The following is a 23,045-nucleotide window of genomic DNA, read 5'->3' as shown; positions in this document are numbered from 1 at the left end:
GGGAAAGAGAAAAAAAAAATTCAATATTGCCCAGGACGGATAGAGGGGAAACAAAAGAGAACAAAACAAAACAAAAAAGGGTTGTTACTGTGCTGAAAGCCAAGATTCAATCCATTGAGACAAAGAATTTAAAGCATTTTAAGGGTGACATGGTTACAATGCTTTCAGAGTACCTGATTTATTTCTTTATGTATTTGGCACCACACAGCTTGAAACAGAAAGCCAAAACACACCCATAGAATTTATGCTTTCTAGAAACCAACCATACCCCAAAGATGCATTTCTAGTTGGCCAAAAGAAAGCCATTTCAGAAGGGCATGCTATTTATAAGGTGCTCAGCTACAAAATGTTAAATAAACTTAACTTTACTGCAGAAAATTCTCACCAAATCCTCTTTTCTTGAGTTCATCATCAGAAATTGGGAAGTTTATGCATCTAATCCACAGATTAGATCCACAGATACATGTGGACCTCCAGCTTATTTTCTAATACATCCTGGAAAGTAAGTATTTATTAAATATACCTTATAGATAAAAACTGTGAGTTTGTATCAAAATCATACATATCTTGTCAAAAGGATTTTATTAGAGAGAAGGTGCCTTTTCAAAAAAAATCATAGGATAAAAAACCTGGAAAAGAAAATACTTGGAAGCAGCCTTCACAGGCGGGATCAAGGCAAATGACAATAATTTCCAATCAATCACTTTACCTGCAAGTTAGAAAAATGAAAGAAAAAGGTCCAGTGGGCACATGTGAAGTCTGTTTTGATATCCCCCTGCTGGGGGGGGGTTTCACTTGCACTGACAGATGAATATATCTAGAAAAGCCAAGAAAGACTAAAAATATTTCAAGCCTAAAGTTTGCTTCCATATGAAGGAACGTGGTTATTATGAGAAGTATTCCTGCAATTTGGCACAACTAATGACAATCCCATCCTCAATTTGCTATATATTCCTTATATTTTCTCTTTCATCACAAATACATAAAACCAAACGTAAGTAAATTATTGCGACTCTTCTTTCTTTCACTGTTGTTCTTTTCTCTGGCCTTTATTATTTACCCATAATTTACCACAAAAATGTGTTATTTCTCTTTATTTAAATGCAGAGCACCAAAGTCATGCAGAATTGACAGCTGTGAAATATGGGGCTTAGCACAGAAAATTCCTTTCTGAAAGAGAACCTCAGAGCAGCTTTCCCAAACTCCCAGACTTCTGCAGAGAATTCAAAGTACCTGCAACTTTTCTTATCAAGCTTGGAGAAGTTTTATTGCATCTGCTCCAAGAATTTTAACAGGTGAAAAATTGACAGCACATAACATAACTTGAGTGGATATCTAATATTCTGAATTCATGGGGGAACTAATTCTGAAGACTATTTAATTCCTTGTTCTTGGAAAATTCCCACTGAAGTCAATGAGACTGTGTGGGGTGAATTCAGAAACTATAACATAAAATGGTACAATAGCAGCCAGCCCCTAAGAGAAAAGAACTTGGGTAGAACTGCTCTTTGCAACAAAAGCTGAATTTATCAAAACCCTCCACATGGCTTCAGATTTCACTTTAATTAGAAAGGAATCAAGTTTCAAAACGGTTCTTGAGGTGTATCAAATTTCAAAGCAACGCTGGGTTTATTTCCACAAGCAACCTCCAAAGCCAATGTATTGATTTTCCCCAAAAATAATTCCGAGAGAACTGATGGCTTCTGCTTCCTCCAGTTGTTTTGAGCAAGCTGTACTTTGTGAGGACAGATCAAAGGAAACAGAATGAGGATATTAGCAGCTGCCATATTCTGTCTGCAGGGTTACACCCAGACAAGAATCCCAAGGGCACAGCCAGGTGCTTCAGGGAAGAGCTTAGAGAGCAGCTGCTCAGTGACTTTTGCAGATGCTGCAAAAGATTATGAAGTCAGATTATGAATCTGACTCCATGTTCTCAGAAGGCTAATTTATTATTTTATGATACTATATAATATAAAAGAATACTATACTAAACTATACTAAAGAATACAGAAAGGATACTTACAGAGGACTAGAAAGAGAATAATGAAAACTCATGACTCTCTTCAGAGCCTCGACACAGCTTGATCCTGATTGGCCAATAAGTCAAATAATTCACTTGAAACCAATCAAACAACCACCTGTTGGATAAACAATCTCCAAACACATTCCAAAGCAGCAAAACACAGGAGAAGCAAATCAGATAATTATTGTTTTTCTTTTTCTCTGAGGCTTCTCACCTTCCCAGGAGAAGAATCCTGGGCACGGAGATTTTTCCAGAAAATATGACGGTGACACAGGGCAGTGCAATGTTAGCAAGGCACAAACCTTCCCCATGACCCAATAGGCCATTTCCCCTTCAGAAACCTTGCAGAATAACTGGGAATATGAGGGTTTGTTCAAGGAATATTTCACCTAAGGCCCAGCATTTAGGGAGTTGGCTTGCATGGGAAGCATGCAAATGTTTATTCTTCTGCCAATGCCTCCCTTGTTGGAATATTTAGTTAGAGCAGGCCTGTTGGCATCACCACATTATAATCTGTATAAAGGGTATTTCTTAGAGTTTGTTGCTTGGTTATTGGTGGGGGTTATTGGGAGCATTCTGGTAGATGTCTCTCTCATGAAAAAAGGGAAATAAGGATCATTGTTTTGAGAAGCTATTTCAGTAGGCAGGGCCAGGTCATCAGGCTTCCTGAACTGGCTCTGCAAAGCTGCACCGATTGTCCCCTTGGGGAATATCCTACCTTGATTCCTGGTGGTTTCCTCACAGAGAGGATCTTGTCACCACATTATTCCTCAGGCACATTTTGTCACATCCCTTGCATTGCTCTTCATGAAAAAGAAACAGCAGTTATTTTGCTCAGCCTCAAAGTTACAGTAAAAGCCCAGGGCAGAACGTTTTGCTCCACTTCTCTATTCATCAGTGTAAACAATTACTACTGAACCTGCAGTGAAATAGAAGAGTAAAACATCAGCCTCACTTCTCAGCTTACTCAAACATTCTCTGGAATATCAGATCCTCCTGATTTATGTGTTTTAAATGCGTTAATATCAGCTATGATACTGCAAAATCCAACCATTCAATCAAAAGACAATAATTAAAATTCTGAAAGACTGAGCAGAATTTTTTGCACAGACTGAGCATAGCAAAGCTAAACATATTCCCATGAATCAAGAGCTTGTGGTATATATGACCTGTAGCAACTCTTCAACCCTAAAAGGATAATTGGCATTGGGAACAAAGTGGTTTTTCAGAATGGATGTATGATAGCATAAAAGAGTTAATGCTGGAACTCCTGAGAATCTCTTGTAAAACAGAGAAAAGTCACAACTTCTTTCAAATCTGTGAAAAAAATCCCTTATTTTGCTTCTGAGGCATTACTATGCTTCAGCAGGCACCAAAAACTTGAAAGTACTGGAACTGGATCAACAGCATATTTCTTTCAGGAAGCTTTGTTTTTTGCATCCAAGAAATTAACCTTTTTTTAAATGAAACACTGCTTGAAACAAATCATCCCTTTTCCTGAGACTCAGCATGTCAGATTTAGTGGCACAAGAAGTTTGTCTGCCACATTGAAACTATCTAGTTTTGAAAGAGAGGGAAGATGAAGACAATTCTCATCTCATCTCTTGTTTAATCCCCCAAACCTTGGGAGAGAGCTTTGACATCTACATTCACATATTAAGCAAAGGGGTTTTTTTTCTTAGCCAAGCTACAGAAGAACCACCATGTGATTTCACTCGTGTTTTGCTACAAAGGTACCACATTTACTTTGCTTTGAGGGTTTTACCAAGCAGAAGACTTAGATATATCCAACCTCATTAGAGAGAACACATTTTCATTGGCCCTGCCACATCTAAACAGACCTGAATCATGGGACATCCTCCAGTAAGAAGAGAATCAAGGCTCCAGCAAGTTGTGATTTTTCAAATAACATAGCTGGCAAAAGCTGTGAAATATTTCCACCACAGAACAGCATACAAGGTACAGAAGTAACAAATTCTAGTCGAAAAGTCTGTACCATTAATCAGGCCTTGCAATCACTCACTCCACCAGGTGGTTACACTGCAGCATCATAAATGAAGTCAGAAAATTTTAAATTCCCTTGGTGGAAATACCTAGCACATGCTCTTTGTGATTATTTGACTTTGCTGCTACATATCTCAAGGAAGCATCAATCAGGATAGCCATAAACTTCTGAAAAGTTGCAGTCTAAGCACAGTTTTTATAAAGACTTAACTCCAAATATTAAGGGAAAAAGAAAACCAAACCTCACTAATGACCACCGACATACTTCTTAAGTTCTCAAGAACTGCCACTGGTTGGGAATAAAGAAAAGTAAATTTACCCATTTTAGGAACAGTGTCTTCTAAAATAGAAAGGAATAAGATGGAAGGAGGAACAGATCTGACATGAGTCAACAGGAAAGGAATTCACACTGGGCAGGTTCAGAAACTCTCTCTCACCTTACAGCAGCCTTCTCTTTCATTTTCTTCCAGCTATTTCAGATCACCTGCAAGTTTTATGTCATAATACTTTTTTTTAAAAGAAGTTTCTGTAAAAGGTCTCTTACAGATTTTTTAGCACTTTCTTCTTCCAGACCATTTGACTGTTTTTTTCAAGGTGACCTTTAAAAGGCTGGACTGACACACCATGCTAACTGTTGTTTAATGATTTTGCCACAATCAAGTCCAGAACTCCCAGGTGTTTCCAAGGTCAAAAGTCAGTTTGATCTCATGAAGAAAGGCTGAGATAGTTGATGTTTCCTAACGACCTCAAACTATTCATGGGACTTAGGAATTTTGTATCTACTGATTATTCACTGGTTGATTTTTTTGTTGGCTTTTTTTTTGGTCTGTTGCTGTTTCACTTGTTAATAAACTGTTATTTTTTTCACTTATATCTACTCTTATTTCATTTCTCCTTATTGGTGGAAAGGAATTGGTTGAAACTAAGGGGAAGTAACTCATTTTAGAGTGCCCACCTTTCATTTCTCCTTATTGGTGGAAAGGAATTGGTTGAAACTAAGGGGAGGTAACTCATTTTAGAGTGCCCACATCTTAAATTGTGTTAAACCAAGACACAGAGTTAAAGCTGCAGGATGAGAGGGTCAACCCTCCATGCTATTGTTACAAGGCTAAGAGAAGCTGACTCAGAAATTTCTCCTGGGACTCTGTGGTTAAAATCCCCTTCTCCCCTAGCCAAGAGCTGATTTTTCTTTCTGCAAGCTTTGTCCATCCATCCATTGGGTTTTCCAAACCAGCAGGAGAACTCTGAAGGGGGAAATGGGTTCTTTATTCCGCAGCTGCTTTGTGGGTGTTTCTCCACCTTTTCTCTCAGTGAGCAGAACCCAGAAGGAGAGTTTCAGATTCTGTAAATAATCTCATCTGTATCTCTCAAGAGCGCATTTTTCTGCAGGGAAGAACAAAAAACATGTCTAATGTCAGAAAATACTTTCATAATTGCTGCAAGATTTTCCAGCACTAGTTTATCTTGTCAGTGGTAGTGATTTCCAGCCCAGAAAAGAAGCAATTATCAGGAACCCAGTGACCCAGATGGAAGACTTTGGACTACGTGTAAAATCCTCTCATATCTTGCAATCTACTTTGAGATAGGAGAGTTGAGCATAAAATTGACTTGCATGAGAGAAAATAATTCAGAGTACATAGACTCAAGCATGCAATTCCTCTCAGACAATTGAGAAACTCCTAAACAGGAAGTGTATGTGTGAGGAATCCTCCTACTTGCTTGTGGACTAAAGACCTTTCAGGACTACAATTCTTTCATACTAATTTTTTTTCCAAAGTTACTTATCACTGTGTAACTCCAGAAAGCTGCGAACCTCTTAGTGTAGAGCTGTATTTGTCATTTTAACAGTCCAGACTACTCCACCAGATTATCTTGGCATAATTTACAAAGTGAAACCCTACGGGTTCGGAATGTTTCATTTCAGATTCCATGCAGTTGGTGCTTCTTTGAATTTCCACACTATTTGCAATGAAAAAACTGTGTTAAAACGTTAATCTGAAAATAGAGATATAATAAAAATACTGCTTTACAAAATATTTTTCTTTAACAAGGCAGAGAACACTTGAAATGCTGGATAGAGCCCATTACCTCAGCTTTACACCAGAGAAGATTAACCTTGGCCTATGTTTATGAAGCTGTCTTTAAGGAAGTGGCTGAAGAAAAAGTAACAGAGCCATCACGGATGTGGTTTCTACAGAGCAATAACAAGACTTTCATGTTCCTTTTATTTCTCCCAGTGAAATAATTTTAGGTTTAAATATCAGACACAGATCTATTGTATACATGGGAGAATGAAATGTGAAAGCGTTAAACAAAGCAGAAAGCTCATGTGAGAGAAGAAACTCCTTCTCCTTATAGCTGAAACACACATGGATCTCCCTGACTTCCAGATTTGCTGAAGAGAGAACCTGGAAATTTCACACATTCCTGAACATTTCACAAGAGGGCAGAAATTCCACCGAGAATACCCAAACAAAGAGAAATCATGCTGAGTTAACTGTTATGCACATCCCATGTTATATAGCCATGGCTGGAAGTGCTTGAAATCCCTTTGGAAATAATGCCAGCATTCAAATAATTCTCTCCATCATCTGAGTTTCCCTATAGGCCTCAATCAGATTGTTCCATCAATAACATACTGTACCTGAAACATTGCTCTGTCTCTTTGCAACTAAACCTGAACAAATATTTATGCAGCAGCTTGCATTTTTAGCTGGTAAAAAATTCCACAAATAAACCACATAAAAAGCTACTCAGCTTTTAAAATTTATGCTTTATGCAAGAAAAGGTCTTCACTCCTAAAAGACTACAGCTGTCATAAGATTTGCTTCTATTATGGGGGAAGTTTCTGTGTGAAAACAGTATTGTGCACACATAAATCACCCTTAAAGCACTTGGGTCTCTTTGCAACAGCAAACCCAGTAGCTTTTAAGGAGATTATTTTAAAAGTGTTTTCATATTAATTAATTTAAATCCAGAATTGTCTGTCCAGAATTCTTAATCATATATCAGCAAGTATGTCACTGCTGACTTAAAATTAAAACTCCAAGCATGAAAAGGCTGTGAATATTTAAATGATGAGATCAAAGCATCTACTTTATCATTAGTACCTCAACCCATCAAATGACTTTCTCAAAAAGTGCTCAAATTTGATATAAGTGTCTTGGTATAAAACCAAGGAAGCATATGAAATACAGCAGCTAGAGCAAAACTTCTGCAGTAAAATTCTTGAGTAACCAGTAGAGAAATGCCAAGTGTCCCTTGTGCAGGTTTATGTGATCACTGAAAGGGACACTGGCACTAAATTAAGTTAATAATAAAATCAATGTAGCTGGAAAGTGAAATCGCACAGCCAGACAGGAGCAATGCTGGATTTTCTTTATTTCCAAACAATATTAAAACAGACAGGCACAAGAATTGTCAAGGAATATTATCAGTTGGCCAATACCTGAGAGTTCAGTTTTCAGCTTCCAAGTATGTACCATCAGCCTTTTCATCTGTAAAATAAATAAATAAATAAATAAACAGATAAATATTATCAATAATAATAATAGTAGTAGTAGTAGTAGCAGCAGTAGTAGTAGTCCTCATTTGCAGGCCAGGATTCAGATTTTTTTTTTCTTTCATGAGCCCAGAGGAGCTTCTGGAATCAATTCTTTTGACCAAATTCACACGAGTGAGAAGCTGGTTTGAATTTGAGAGACACTAAAATTTTCCATTTAGTTCTGTCAAAATCTAATGGCAAAATTGACACTGAGAGAATGAATAACCTACCTGGGCAAGCTTGAATAAGGAGAAATTTGAAACAAAACCAAATTTATTGTGTGAAATTCCCTTTATCCTTTTGGTGTCTGCTAATTACAGAAAGTTTTACAAACACCAATTTGTCTCTCATAGACAAGGGTTTACCTTGTTCTTTATTCCAAAATGAAATTAGGATGCAGGGTAGGACTTCCAGTAGGAATTTACTCTTTCTCCCAAAACCACCTGTATCCCCTCAAAAGTTTTGATCACAATGACTTCCCAGCAGACTATAAAAAGGAATTCCCACAAGCTCAGACACCCAAGGCTAAATGCTTTGGAACAGCTCTTGAAATTGCTTCAGAATGAACAACTGCTGGAATTCTATCAGTCCTACCCCAGCTGTGTGCATTGCCCTGATGCAGCCCAGCACTATTGCCTCATTTGCAGCTGGACAATACCTAATCCTGAGGAAAGAGACAAATCCATTCCATTCTGGAGCTCAGACCAACCCCCAAATGTCCTGGGCTTGAACTAACAGCCACAGTATGGCCAAATGTAAATTCTGGTGCTTTAAAGGCAGCTAATAGCTCCAGAAGATTTAATGGCACAGCCAAGCTTTATTGCAGAATAATATTTAAAATGTGGTGGAAAATAATTTTTTTATTTCTATATGACATTCCAGGTAATAAAAGCATTAAGCCAGAATAGACACAGAAGTAATTCCTGTGCTTACAGGCATTATGGAGCTTATCATTGAAAAGAATTTTAAGGTTATTTTTTATTTCCTACTCACAAATACTACACCATTTTCTTGATATTAAAAGGAATAAAATAATAATTTGCAATTATCAGTTCACCATGGTGAACATATATTATGATTTACTTTTTAATTAAGGAGTCATTTCCACGGCTGAAATAGTTCATTTTTAATCAAGAAGAACATTATAAACTTTTTCCTATAAACTCTAAACCCTTGAAGAGTTTAATGAGCTACAAGGCTGACATTTCAACCACTAAATTTTAACTGAAAACATAAAATATTAAGGTTTCTTTTATTTAGTGGTGCAGCTGACATGATACTCTTTGCCAATGTTGGTTTTGGGGATACTATGGATCAGGGTTTATAACCAGCAAGAAAGGCAATGCAGGCTGAACAAAGCATGGGAGAGAAGTCAGAGAAGCTGGAGAGAAAGCAAACTAATTTAAATCAAATTACAGTTCTTGGTCAAAACCAGCAGCACAAAATTCCCTTTCCCACTTGTAAAATATGGTTATTAAAGGTAAATAGAGGGTTTGCAGGTACCTGGCAAACTGCAAACAAGCAATTTTATAATTTGGAGAGCAGCTTCATGTGGGGCATTCCTTATTTAACCATCTGGAGATGACTTCACACAGAGGAAAAGGCAAATTCTGCTTCAAATTATCACCAATCTGTAAGCAGAGTCTGCCTTTCCCTCTGCCACTTATTAAAAAAAAAAAAAAACAAACAAGCAGATTAAACCAGAAGAAAACATCAAGTAGGGGCAAATAAAACCACTCAGTAACAGCTGTATGTTGTGAATCTAGAAAAGATCCTCAGCCATGGATGGCCTGAGGCAGCAGAACAGGAGAAGCGGGGTTGAAACGATGCCAAACAGGGGACAAGCACTGAGGTAGCAAAGTTAAATGGAGTTTAAGGAGTCAAAAACATCATTTTTGTTGAGCACATCCACTTGCTACTGAGTCTGAGGAGAAGAGCAGAAGCACTTCTCCAATAATTATGCAGACATTTAGGAGCAGGCAGGGCAAAGCAGGGTGCCAGACCTGTCAGCAAGGGGAGACACCTGGCCAGGCTCTCCACAGCACCAAGAATGGCAATACCCACGAGCATCAGAGTTCCCTTTGTCTCACTTCCAGAGTTTCCACAATTAGATAGGTTGCTTTAGCAAGTGAGATGTGACTCAGCAAGACTAACAACCAGAACTGCACATCAAAACACTGGGGGGAGAAAAAGATAATGAAAGTGAAAGATTGACAGGTGTTGAGTTTGCCTGCTGACATTAGTACAAGCTGTTCCACAGGCAGAGGTTTTAAGCATGAATTGTGGCTAAAATAGCTGCCTTTTTAAAATAAATCTGAGTAAATAAAGTTTTTTCCTTCACTATGACAAGTGGATTCTCTTTCTCTACACATACAAGTACATAAGGACAATGTCCTGGATGAAGATAGGTTCTTTTCTCAGGCTGCCATTTTGATTCAGCAAACAGAAATCAGAATCTAAGCCAAGGCACAGAGCTCAAAATACTTTCCTGAGACTTCCTACAATTACACACATTATGTAAATAATTTTATTTTTAGTTGAGATGTACTATTGGACAGCTGTTTTTCTTTTATCCACTTCTATATTGCAGAGATAAATCTCACTAGTGTGCAAGCAGAGCCAGTGTAAGGGAGGAGGAAAAACTTCAACCCAAGTTGCTGTACCAACCTCACATTTGCTGAAAAAAAGGATGATAGCCCACAGGAAAAAAAGATCTGATAGTATTTTTCATTAATTATGCACTGATTTCTTAACATTATTCAGAGCAAGTTGGACAAGCCTTGATGGATTTCAAAGGCCATCCTGTGTGTACGTACTAAATAGCCCACATTTATTAAAATCCAGCTTTTGGCAATGCAGAGTCCACATTGCCACTCCAATAATTTTCCATAAATTGAATGCCTTGCAAGTGTAGATTAATTGAGGCCATGAAACAGCAGCTAGAGTAAAGAAATTAGATATTCCCTTTCATAGTTTCTCCTCTTGAACTTTCCAATTTCACAGTGGTGGGCAATTCCTAAAAATCAGGCAGCAGGGGAATAAAAGCTAAAACAGCATTTATTAAATCCATTGGCAGAACTGGTAAATGGTTGCATATGGACTTTGCTTTATCTCATGGTGTCACTTTGAAACAACAAAATAAACAAACATGTGAGTGTTGTGGTTGGGCACTCTGTGAAAATAGTCAAGATTAATTTGGCTTGTCAACCCTGTCTGTTGCCAAACCACAGATGATTTGGGAATAACTCTGTTTAAGACAACCTGTTGGTTGTGTTTAAAAAAAAAAAAAAAAGAGAGAAAAAAATCCAAAACCAAACAAAACCATATACACTATAAAAATCCAAAATCTCACAAAAATCCAGCCAAACAAAAAGAATAAATCCAGCAAGGGTCATGTGCTAATTTCCTGAGCAGATTTTGATGCTTTACTTATACAAGCAGTTTTTAATGGATGATTTCTTACTCACCTGGTTCACCGTGGCTCCAAAATGTGGAGGGCTTTTGTGATTTGACAGAAGCCAAGCACCTGGGGTTGAAAGTGTGATTCTGCCTCTGAAAACTGGGAATGTCACAGGATTGCTCCCCACCAAATCTGCCAACACCAATGGCTCTGGATGGCCTTGGACTCCTGGGTGCTGCCTATCAACTGCCCCTGAGATATTGGGTTGCAGGGTGCTCCTTCTGCCCTGGTTTAAAAGACAAATGTCTGCCAAGAGAGGTGAGAACCTTGCTGGAATAGAAAGAAGACTCTTCCCTCAAGATTTTTAATAACTTGGAAATTACAGGACTTACAGGCAAAAAATGCCGAAAAAGGAATAACAGGTCATTACTAGAAAATATATATAGATATATATATATATATATGAAAATATATATAAATACTCATATATACATATATATATGTATGTACACATACAACATAAAAGAGCAGAAAACAAACAGAATTTGACAAATTTTTGGAAGTTTTAAGCCAGCCTGGCACTGTTTTTCACTCCTGGTGTAGCCGTGGCCAGGACACGCTCCATGCCAGCTCAGAACACCCCTGGGTGGGTCAAGAAAAGGGGGTTGTCCCCCTTTCAGGAGGCTTCTGCAAACTCCAGCAGGCAGCAGCAATTCAGATTGTTACCCACTTCTTTTGATGCCTCAGGCTTAGCTTTTGTATTTTTCAGATTGGGTTCTGATTTAGTGTGTAAATCTAGGTTTACATGTGTGGCTTAATCCCCGCCATCCATCTTTGGGAGCCCTGCTCCAACAAGAAGGAATAAAAACACCCCCCCCCACACACACAAGGCAGCACCTCACACTCCCAACATCTAAGCAATGATAAAGGGAAAAAACTTCACTGAGAAGCCAAAACTCACATCACATTCTTTTGGAAAAGAGCCAATATTGGCAGTCAGGCATTGAGGACCAAAGTTGGGATTCCGCCTCCTAAAATCCTGAATGTTGGAGGATTCCTCCTGAACCAAAGCCATCTTTCCTAAACATCCAGGTCCCTCTGGATGCCTGTGCTCAATGAACTCACTGCTACATGCTGCCTCATTTCAGATAATGCATGTAATAAATACCTATTTAATTATGAAAAAATACATGTCTTTTTATAAATGCATACTTCCATAAAATATAAAATAACTTTGAAACTTAAATCAAACCACATCAAAACAGATGGACAGTGAATGTAGAAAAGGAAAAATGCCTACACACATTTGGATGGAATATTCTTGTATTACTGTCAAATTTTAGGAATATCATTTCAGTGGATTTTTCTTCCCTCTGCTGTTTTCATCTGCCAGGAACTCCTACTGAGGGCAACCAGCTAGCCAGTGGTTTTGGCAGAGGACAGCTACTCCTTTCTCAGGAGTTCTGCTCAGCTGCTACAAAATCTGATGGGCAAAAACTCTCTTTCCATATCCACACATTTCATGACAATTTCAGACATTTTTATGACCTTCTTGCGCAGTGAAACACTGCAGTCTCATTCCAGCTCTGCATCAAGTGACAGGCAAGAAAGAAACAAATAAAAAGTCTTACCTTATGGTACTGCTGATAGTACTTTTGGGGGTTTTTATCAGTTAAAACACTTTCCTTGCTAGCACTGCATAGAAGTCATGATTGTAAGATTTAATGAGATTGACTTAATGAGTCTTATATTTGTTTTCCAGAAACTGGCAGATTTTCTTTGCTATGCCCCAACTCACTAAAAGGGGTAAAAGCAGAGATATATGACTTTCCTCCAGCTCCTGCACAATGGCTGATCTGCTTTTATTGGTTATTTATCTTACCATGCAGTGACAAAATCTGTCAGTTACCATCTTTTGAGCATGTTCACCGAAATTCAACAGAAGGGCTGTACTCAAGTTCTTGTGGCTAAATGATCTGCAAGTAGCACCCACACTGCCTTTATGGTGGAGAGCTTGGGGTTTTCTCTCACCCAGGACTTTTCTTTTACTTTTCTGCCTCACTGCAGCCGGAACAATTATGTGCAATACAGGTCATTTAAAAAAAAATTAAAATATAGAAAGCAGGACTGAGTAAAGGCTCTGATTCCTGTTAACCCCAGCTGTGCAGGCTGCATTGCACTGCCAGATATTTCATGGCTGAGCCTGGCTAGAAGAGAGACACTGTGCAGTCCTCACCAAGGGTCACACTACCAACCAAGTCATTACCAAGTACCACAGGATCTGCACAGCAGGCAAACAACAGAAACATCCTAACAGGAAAAACTCCCTTTTTAATAAATCCTATCCTGTCAAAGAAGTGGAGACAAATTCATAAAACATCAGGCCTCGTTTGCTCCAGTGCTCAGAGAATTATTCATTTAACACTGTTTCCTGAGGTGACTTTAATTCTCACATTACTCAATAATTTAGCCAATGTACTCTTGGACTGATTATTTTATGAAACAAATTAAAATGATAAGCAGCAAGCCTCACTTAAGACAACAGTGTTTGATACATGGTTTTTTAGAAGGACTGGGTGTTGCTATTTGTTGTTCATCCTTCTCCTCACCCACAGGAAGTTTTTGGTTAATATTAACTTCCCCTGTGCTTTGGAAGTCTAGACCTGACAGCAGCAACACAAATTGAGCGGTGCAGACTCCCAGACACCACAAGAGCTCTCTCTCTGCTCTGGCTGTCCCCTGCTCTCTTTGAACAGCGCCAATTAATCAGGTCAAATTGTCCCAATGCCAAAGCACTTTTTGGATGGCAGTAAATGCTCTGAGGGGACTTGCTTCAGATGGAGACACAGATTCATTTCAACTGGTGGCCTCAGTGGGGTTCAGGCTCAGAGGTAAAAGGCTGTGGGACTAATTTACTGCACATCCTCCATTTCTGCAGGCCTGGGAGTATGAGGTCATGGTTTAGGAATGAGAATTAATATATTTCACTGATTTTAACAGCTGCTGGCCTCATCCTGTCATCTTTATAAGTATGAACAATTCATTGGCTTTCATTAAAGCACACATGCACTGTGATTTTGTGACAGCATGTCTGCTACATAAAAATAGGAGCAAAATTTCACCTACCTTCTTTTTTTTGTTGTTGTTGTAATGTTAGAGTACATTCCAGTATCTAATTAAATAAAATTTCTTTCTTATACTGAACTCTGGTCAACAGTTCTGGTTAATTCCCTAGACAAGATATTTTGGCTTTTTTTTCCTTCTTCTTCGTCTTCACAGCAGATCATTTTAATTCCAGCTGAGACTGAGTGAAGCAATGCTGATTTCCCCAGATGGCTCTGCTTTCTTAGGCAGAACCCCAACAGAATGATAATTAAAGGTGAGGAGATAGGAAGAGCTGTGAAACAGATGACAGAGAAACCAATAACTACATTTCACCAGCATGCACCAGCTAGCTGAAATGATCATATGGTTCCTTGTTCCATGATGCTGTCATGCATTTCATTCTTCATTAGATTTCATTAGTCTCTTCCACGCCTCTTCTCTGATTCCACAACAATTAGCAAATTCCTAAAATAAGAAAAATGTTCTTCTTTCATACTTCTCCCATGTGAGAAATGAAGAGTATCAGTAGGGGAAGAGCCATTTATTGTATTATAAGAAATGTTACTTCTTGCTACAGGAACTTCTGAAATTCCTTCAGGAACATGTGAAATTCTTTTTAATTTGGAAGTAGCTCTGCTGTGCTGCCAGTGGGAGCCCTATGCATGATGCCAATAGCCAAAACCTAAACAAAATACACACACAGCGAGCTGACAGATGGGTGGGGTCTGACTGCCTCACTACACTGACAGCACAAAGATGTGTGATATTTGTTTGATCCAAGAAATGCTGCAAGGACTCATAACAGAGACTTATACAGACTCAGGAACAGAGGAGAATGTTACACACAGTCCCATCAGTGGACATGAAGTAAAACAGACTGTTTTGGTGGCAGAGACTTGGAGGAATGGCTTCATACACTCACTCATCCTGATTCTCAAGTACTTTCATTGCCTGTGAAGGTGCTGCCTCAACACACAATTGGTAACAGCTCTTTACACTTGCAGATATCCTTAGATATTAATGAGTCCAGCCAGTAATCGCCCTCAGAGGTGTCCATGAGAGCTTCTCTGACTATGCCAATTTCTTTCCAATCAAAGATTTTCCATTAGCATCAGAGAGACATGTGCTTGCTTTCTTCCCACACCTTGATGACAGAGCACAAATCCAGTTTATCAGGCAGTGCTCTTGGCAGGCAAGGCCCCTGTAAAACAGGTGAGTCAGCAGAACCACAGGTTTGCAGGCATCCATATGGGAGGCACCTGCATGGAGTGGTGCTGTCTCACACCCTCCGCTGACTTTAAACTCCTAACTAGAATGTACTGCAATTTATCCTGCCCTCCAGCTGAGGTCATGGAGGGACACACTGCTCCTGGGATCATTATTATTCATTATTATTTTATAATGCCTCCTGGCATGATTTCAACAGCTGCTTGCATGAAGGAACACATGAAAGTTGGGCCACCTTTGTGCCACCAGCACTGGGGACATGCCGCAGGAAAGGAGAGCAAGGACAGGATGGAGCTGGGTCCCTGTGGCAGCACCAGGGTTATCTCCCTGCAGGCTGTGATTGGAAGTATCACCTTTTAAAAACTGACTTTAAGTCAAGCTTGGGTTTGGAGGCTGCAGACTATGGCCTGGTAAAAGCTTGGAGAAGGCAAAAGTACACAATAATGCATAAAGTAAGATAATAGGTTAAAACCTTGCTAGAACACATTAAAAGTCATGTCAAAAACAAAATTAAAACCCATCTGATTGGTGTAGTGAAAAATACTGTGGAAAATCAGTAGATAAGGATGCAGGCAACAGGTTGAGAAAGACAGGTGGAACTTTGTGTATGAATGCATATGCAGTTGTAGCAGGAATCCTTTCTACAATCTCCTTTATAACAAAGCCAACAAAGTATTTTCCTTTTCAGCTTGCGTGTTCACATTCCTAGCTCTTCTCTGAATCCCAACAGACTCTTCCAAATAACAATCATTCACATCTATTTTTATTTCATGGACAATTGTTGAGTCTGCTCTTGTTCAATCTGTTTTAGAAATAGCCGGAGACCCATTGATCCTAAAATTCCAGAACATGAAAGGGTTGTGGAAAGTATTCTGTATAATCTCTTGGGATGAAAACACAAGTGAAACACAGCATGACTTTATTCCTCTCTTAGAGAAAAGAGGCTGTCTCTCACCTATTCCTGTCAAACTGCACAAGGGCTCAGTACAACAGATCCTTGCTGGGTGACAAAAGAGGCAGGCAGGACTTGCCAGCCCTTCCCTGCATGTCCCTGAAGGGAGATGCTGCCCATTTGCAAAAGGGGATGTGCAGAGCAGAAGGAAAGAGCATCCAAACCCTGTGAAGAACAGCAGGGCATGAGAGAAACTGGGCAAGCATCAAATTTTTGTTCTGCTGCTCTGCCTGTCATTATGTGTCATTCTTGATGTTACTTTAGAGGAAAAAAGCTGATTTGTAGCTCAGTTGATCTATGTGCAAGACACTTAATAGTGGAGTATTCCTCAAGCAGCAGAGCATATGGATCATAAGAACCAGTACAGATTTGGCTGCATTAATCCAGAGCCACTACAAAGTGCGCTGGATTCCCCCAAAGATCAGTCATTACTCCCTCTGCCCTCACCAAGGCACTCTTCTTTCCTACAGCCTTGCCTGTGACTTTTAAAATCCCACCTCTTGTCAGCTGGCTTGTCTTCTGAAAGTCATTTCTTCCTCTCTCCAGGGAAAGACATCAGAAGAATGGAATCTGTGATTGCAAGACCAGAGAAAGGGCCTATAATAGGGAAAAGAAAAGCAAAGATGAAAAGGAAAAGGAAAAAAAAGGGGGGGGGGGAGGGGAAAAAAGGGGGAAAAGGAGGGGAAAAGAAGGGGAAAAGGAGGGGGAAAGGAGGGGGAAAGGAGGGGGAAAGGAAGGAAAGAGTTGCCCTAAGGCCTCAAATAATTGCATACAAAGATAAAATGGGAGGGTCTTCACACATGCTATGTGCAGGACAAGTAGTACTTAAATTTCTGTCATGACAAAGGTCACCAGGACTCTTGGGGTGTCAGCAACACTACTTGAGCATGTGAAATAATATTTAAACCCCACTGGTTTTAACAATAGATCTACCATATCTACAGGACAGATGGGCTGACAGTGCAGGGTAGTAGGAATAGTCAAGAAAAAAGGGAATTCTTGGCAGTATCTACTATTCTAAAGAAAATCAGTATATTCTAGCACTCCAGTGAGCAGGGTCATCTGCAGAACAACAACTATGTTCTAGTAAATGACATTAACAATTCATGTACAATTGGCATAAGTGCTCTAAAGTATTAAAATTTTCATTGGTATGAATAGATATTCTGGAATCAGCTTTATGGATGTTACAGTAAAAAGAACTGGATTTCATAAAGCCCTGAATAATTACTGGTCCCTTGCTAAAAAGTAGGAGGTTATTTACAACAAATAGGCCAACAGAAGAACATGACAAGCCAAAAACATCCACTTACAGGCAACATAAGATAGGCAGAATATTAATCAGAAGACAGGAGTTACTCAGGTCAGGGTGAACATTTTCATGGAATTTCATTGCTGTAGGTGCCAGGTAAGTTTTTTAACCTTTATTCCAAAACCAATAGAGGACTTGTCCAATATTCACTGAAATTACACTTCTAACTTGTAAATTATTCACTATAAGGACGAAACTGATGTTAGATACTGTCATGTGGATATTATATTGTGACCAGTCAATGATGAGGTGATTCAGTGGTAAAAATAACAAGCAATCATACACTCCAAAGCCAGGTAGCTATAAAATGCCAGCCTTTTCTCTTTCCTTCCATTATTTCCTTTCATCTGATATTAACCATAGCTCCTTTTCATACTGTTTTGCAGTATTTTCATCCAATTCCAGAATATACATCACCACAAAGTTTGCATGATACATTAAGCACATATTTGGGTTGTTAGAGTACTTGTTACTCTAATCACCAGAAGGTCATTTTCCTTTTTACACTGAATACAGTGAAAAGGAGGAACATCAAACAGTTTATTTGATATATTTGTGGATTTAGCATAATTACAACCATTGCATTACTACAGAGTGCATAGAGCTCTCTCTTTCCTCACTGTGTAATGACAAATTACTGGGCACACAAAATTCTACTCTCTGCAAACAGATGTAGTAGATAGGTACAGAGGTTATTAGCAACTCACAGATATTCCAGAGTTAGGGCTGCATCCAAATCAACTGAAAATGAGGCCTACAATACTATTTTTCTCCAAAAGAGTAGAGCTTTAGGAATGAAATTTCCTACCAGATTAGCAAACCAGTCTCTTGAAATTTCCTACACATCTCTGTTTGCTTTTGCTCCATAAATACTTAATAAATGGCCTTTAAATTGAACTCTGACTGATTAGTTTTGGGGTGGTATGGTTGGGGAATTTTTTTATGCTTTGGGAGTTCTGCTTTCTTTACTGGTAAGATGCAAGACTAAAAATTTTCTGAGGATGGAGAATAAGAGTCTGAAACTTCTCATTCAAATAATGATATTAATGCAAACAATTCTGTTTGATTTATCGGTGACCCATTTTACAAACTGCAATATTATTTTAAGGTACAAGAGTCAACTGTAAACCAATCAGCATTTTGGAAATCAGGTGCTTCCCACTGCTTCTGGTCCTCCAAGTTGGGTGGGTTTAATTAGAGTGTCTGTGCTGGATTTAGACATAATCTAGGACCTTAAAAATTCTATTCAAACTGGACTAACAGGTGGAAGTGGTCTGGTCTATAAGTGCACTTTGACATCATCCTGTTTCAAGAATTTGAAATAATCCAGTTTGCAATGTCACTTCCTAAAGCCGTGAACTCTTAAAGGTTTAACTTTGAGACTAAAACCAAGAAGGGAGGAAAATCCCCCTGCTCAATGATTTTAAAAAGGTAAAAGTCTCTTCATTGCTAAGAGGTTTGTTTCTCCAGGAGAAGTTCTGGAAAAGATGGAAAACGCTGATACTCTAAATGAATACCCCAGTGCTCAGTCACTAAAGCTCTAAAATATCAATCTGTGAGGCTTCCACCAAGATAAACCCAGTTATTCTTTCTGCCCTGGGAGTCACATGATTTAATAGCTCTTACAAAGAGAAAAGAAGACACAACTGGCTAAGACATAACTTTTCTCCATTTTCAAGGCACATGTGGTTGGGAGTTTTTTCCTAAATTTTAAATAATTTTTATTACCTTGGTTGTTTCTACTAATAATCAAATATACCTTTCCTACACCAGCTGTTTGTGATCTAAGTAAAAATGTGGGAATAAAGGCTAAGGAGGGAAATTAAACATAAAAAGAAAGGAGCAAAATTTACGCAAAGGGTTCAGATTTATACCTTGGATAAATGTGTGGCCTATTATCATTATATCTCAGTGTTCGGTTTGGTTTGAAATGCATCTTATCTTAATGGAACTTTCTTCCATTCCAACTCTTTTTTGTTTTTGTACCTCAAAAGCCATTGTTTGTTTAGGGAATGCTGCATTAGTCCTGTTTTTCATGGGCCACTGCTAAAAATGCCTTCCTCAATCTCTTCATGCTCTTTCCTCTAACCAGCTGGGCCATAATGAAAAAGCACCTCGGGCTGATGATGTGCTATCAATAACTGTGCAGCTCAGTTTCAAACCCCTATTAAATCTCTTTTGTAGCACTGGTACTATTACTTTCCCTCTGTTCTCACTTTATCAACCTCTACTTTAGCAGCAGTGTGTACATTTTTTCCCTCTATGTTGCCTCATTCCAAGCCTGGATCCCCAGGCAGTGTCAACTGGCCTATCCCCATTTCCTTTTGGCCTTCCAACACAGAACCTGGCTAAATGTATTTTTCTAATTTCATGTGTCAAGTTTTCTTTTCTCATGGCAGCAATAAATATTTCTCTGTTAAAATAACTGGAATGATTTTCTATTGCTTGACTGATTTTTCTTCCACACATGGTTCTGACCAGCAGAAATGGACCGAGGGCATCATCAGTGATTAGACTGGACATGTTAATATCTTTCAAGTTTTTGTCTTCATTGTCATTACTGCTGTGTCTCATGGTGCTAAAATTGAGCTAAAATTTCAAGACCTTAAAATTAAATTTCCATCCAAATTGAAACGTTTCATTCAGAAAATTTAATTCACTCAAAAATCACATAAACATGCAAAGTGCATCCTGCCATATTTCAAGGATCATTACACAACTTGGATCAACAAACAGGACAACACAATTCAACAGAAAAATAAGTCTAAGTTACTAAAAATTCCTCAGTTTCAGCATATGCTTTTATAAATCTGAATCATTAAATAAAAATGTTTCTGTGCAATTTGGCAGTTTTGGTACTTTCAAGCTGCCAAGAATCCTAGGTATGGGAGACTTGGATGATAGAGATATAATCTTAGGCTTGATATAGAAAACTGAGGAGGAAGTTTCTCTCATGACTATGAAAAGAGATGGTAAGATGGAATATAATATTGTAATAGGAAAGTTCACTGAAATAGTTGCAGAATTTACTAGAGAAAAGACACAGTACAATCAGGAGATCAGAAAGCAATTCATTTAAGCAGATATGGAAAATGAGATGTAAGAGCAGCAGAACACTGATCAGGGATAAAAGGAAGGAGCCCAATTGCATTAAAATTGAGAGAGATAAAAGAGCAGAATAATTGCTAAGGAAGTTCTGTATTTCTAGGTCTTGTTTAAACTGTTTTCATTCCATATTGTATTCAACAAGAAATAGAGAGGAAGCAAAAATCTGGGGTAGCAGCAAAAAGCAAGCCAGCTATGAGAAATTGAACAGAAAGCAATAAAGACAGAAGGCCCAATGATTATATTCAGCATATTGGAGAAATTCCTCAGGGCATACACAGAGAAACAGCAGCACAAAGACGTGGGACTGTGCAGAAAGCGCTCTTGATCAACCACACCTATTCCACAAATAGCCACATAAGGAGCAAGTTTCACTCATTGGAACAAATCTAAAAACATTTAGGTGTATTTAGTACAAGAGAGACAAGCAGATCCTCAGCCACATGAACTGACCCAGCACCCTGCAGTGCAAGTTCCCCAAATTTCTGTTACTGCCTGCTCCGTGACAATTTGTGGCATACACACACTAAAAAGAGAAAACCCTGTACAGGGATTTTTACATACGTTTGCAGAAACACCTCTCCCATCGATCTCCCAAGGCTTTAGAAAACACATTTTATTTCAAGGGACAGTGCAATAAGATTCCTGAATGTGTCCTCTCCCCTGACACACCACAGTGCCTGCATGGCCTGCAGATGGAGGTGGAGATTAATGTAAAGACACCGGAATCTGTGTTTCAGGGAAGAATTGTCATGTTGTTTTTTTCCTTACCCTATTCCAGAGGTAATAATTTAATACTTCCCTACAATGTTCCTTCTAGACTACACACAAAAGTTTAACTATGATTTTTCCAAAATGGCTCATTTCCCTCCTCCCTTTCCAGTCTCAGGTGTGGGTTTGGGTCACTCACTGACCCAAATACAAAGAGGCCTCTCAAAAACAGCAAGAAGGAGGCTGCCTTTCCATGCAGGAAGTCTTTTGTGGCCAATGGATGACAATCATTAATTGCTTCAGTGCTAAATATTATACTGAGCAATTTCCTAATTATTATAATCATGTCTTTGATATCCTTAATTAAGTGTGTTTCCAGAGTACAGTTAGAAGCTCCTTTTCCCTGGCACATCCTCTAGCTCATCAATAGGCTTGTGGGAAGTAGCTTTACTACCCATAAGTAGACAAGAGTAATGTTTCTGTCATTGCCTGAGAGGAAAACGAAAGAACAGAAAATAAACACATGCACCATTTGTATTTAATGACAACAGGGCATTAGCTGGGAACAGAACAGAACTCAAAGCACTCCAGACAAGGCTCCACCAAGCCCTGTAATGGGACTGTCAATTAATGTGCTGGCTGCTTTACCTTTTTTTCAGACTGCTCTCTTCAAGGCTTTTAAATCCATAGCTTGAAAGCCAAAGGTCCCTGCACTTTAAAAACTTGTGCAGGAATGTTGCCCATGTCCCTTTATTGATACATCCCCTGATGGGCAAGAAATACATGGAGCTTGCTTCTAACATGATCTCCTTTTAGATTTTTCCTTTTAATACCCTCTGAACTTCTGCTGACTCACTGTGTGTTTCTTTACGGGAGATAGCAAGCAGAGCTTCTTCATCATTAGTGTCCTTTGATCCTGCTTTCTGTCTTGCCTGCCTGTCCCTCATCCAGTCTGTACATCCTCTAAGTGCCCTTTGATCTCTTGCCACTCATCTCCCTCTTTCATTCTTGCACTAGGAAAGAAACTGCCTATTCCAAATTTTTATTTCCAAATTTACAGGTGGACCTCTCCTTTTGAAATAACCTCTGCATCTACTGTAACTTCTAATATCTTGAAAAGTTATTTGTTTTGTCTCTACAAGCTTCAGTTTCTTTTCTTTCACCTGTAGCATTATTTCGTTTGTTTTTGAGGGCAGGTTTTTCCAACCTGTGACTTGTTTTGTTCTTACATATGCCACCCTGAGATATGTATGCATGCATGTATGTATGAGATATCTGGAAAGATTTCTAGCATTTCTTTTACCTCTATACTTTAATTCTCATTTATTGGAAGGCAGCTGTGGATGTTGGTTTGGAACCTGGCACCTCTCAGCTGGACCACAGGTGCTGCACATGCCCTTCTCACCAAAATACCAGCTGAAGGAAGGTGCAGGAGCGACAGACATCCAAATTAACCAAACATTCTTACTTTGAGTGCAGAACATGCACCATCCTCTTGAAATGCTACTACTGAAGTAGCATTTACTGCTATTTACCAAAAAATTCTCATTTCACTGTCTGGAGGCTCCCAGTGTCATCAAAGTTTGTATTTTGTTTTATTTTACTCACAGAGAGAGCAGAGCAGAAGGGGCAACTCTTTCTGTAGGAAGCCCTGAAGGGTAG

Source organism: Geospiza fortis, unplaced genomic scaffold, assembly GCF_000277835.1.
Source record: "Geospiza fortis unplaced genomic scaffold, GeoFor_1.0 scaffold271, whole genome shotgun sequence".
In the NCBI taxonomy this organism is placed as follows: domain Eukaryota; kingdom Metazoa; phylum Chordata; class Aves; order Passeriformes; family Thraupidae; genus Geospiza; species Geospiza fortis.
This window is presented reverse-complemented; position numbering follows the sequence as displayed.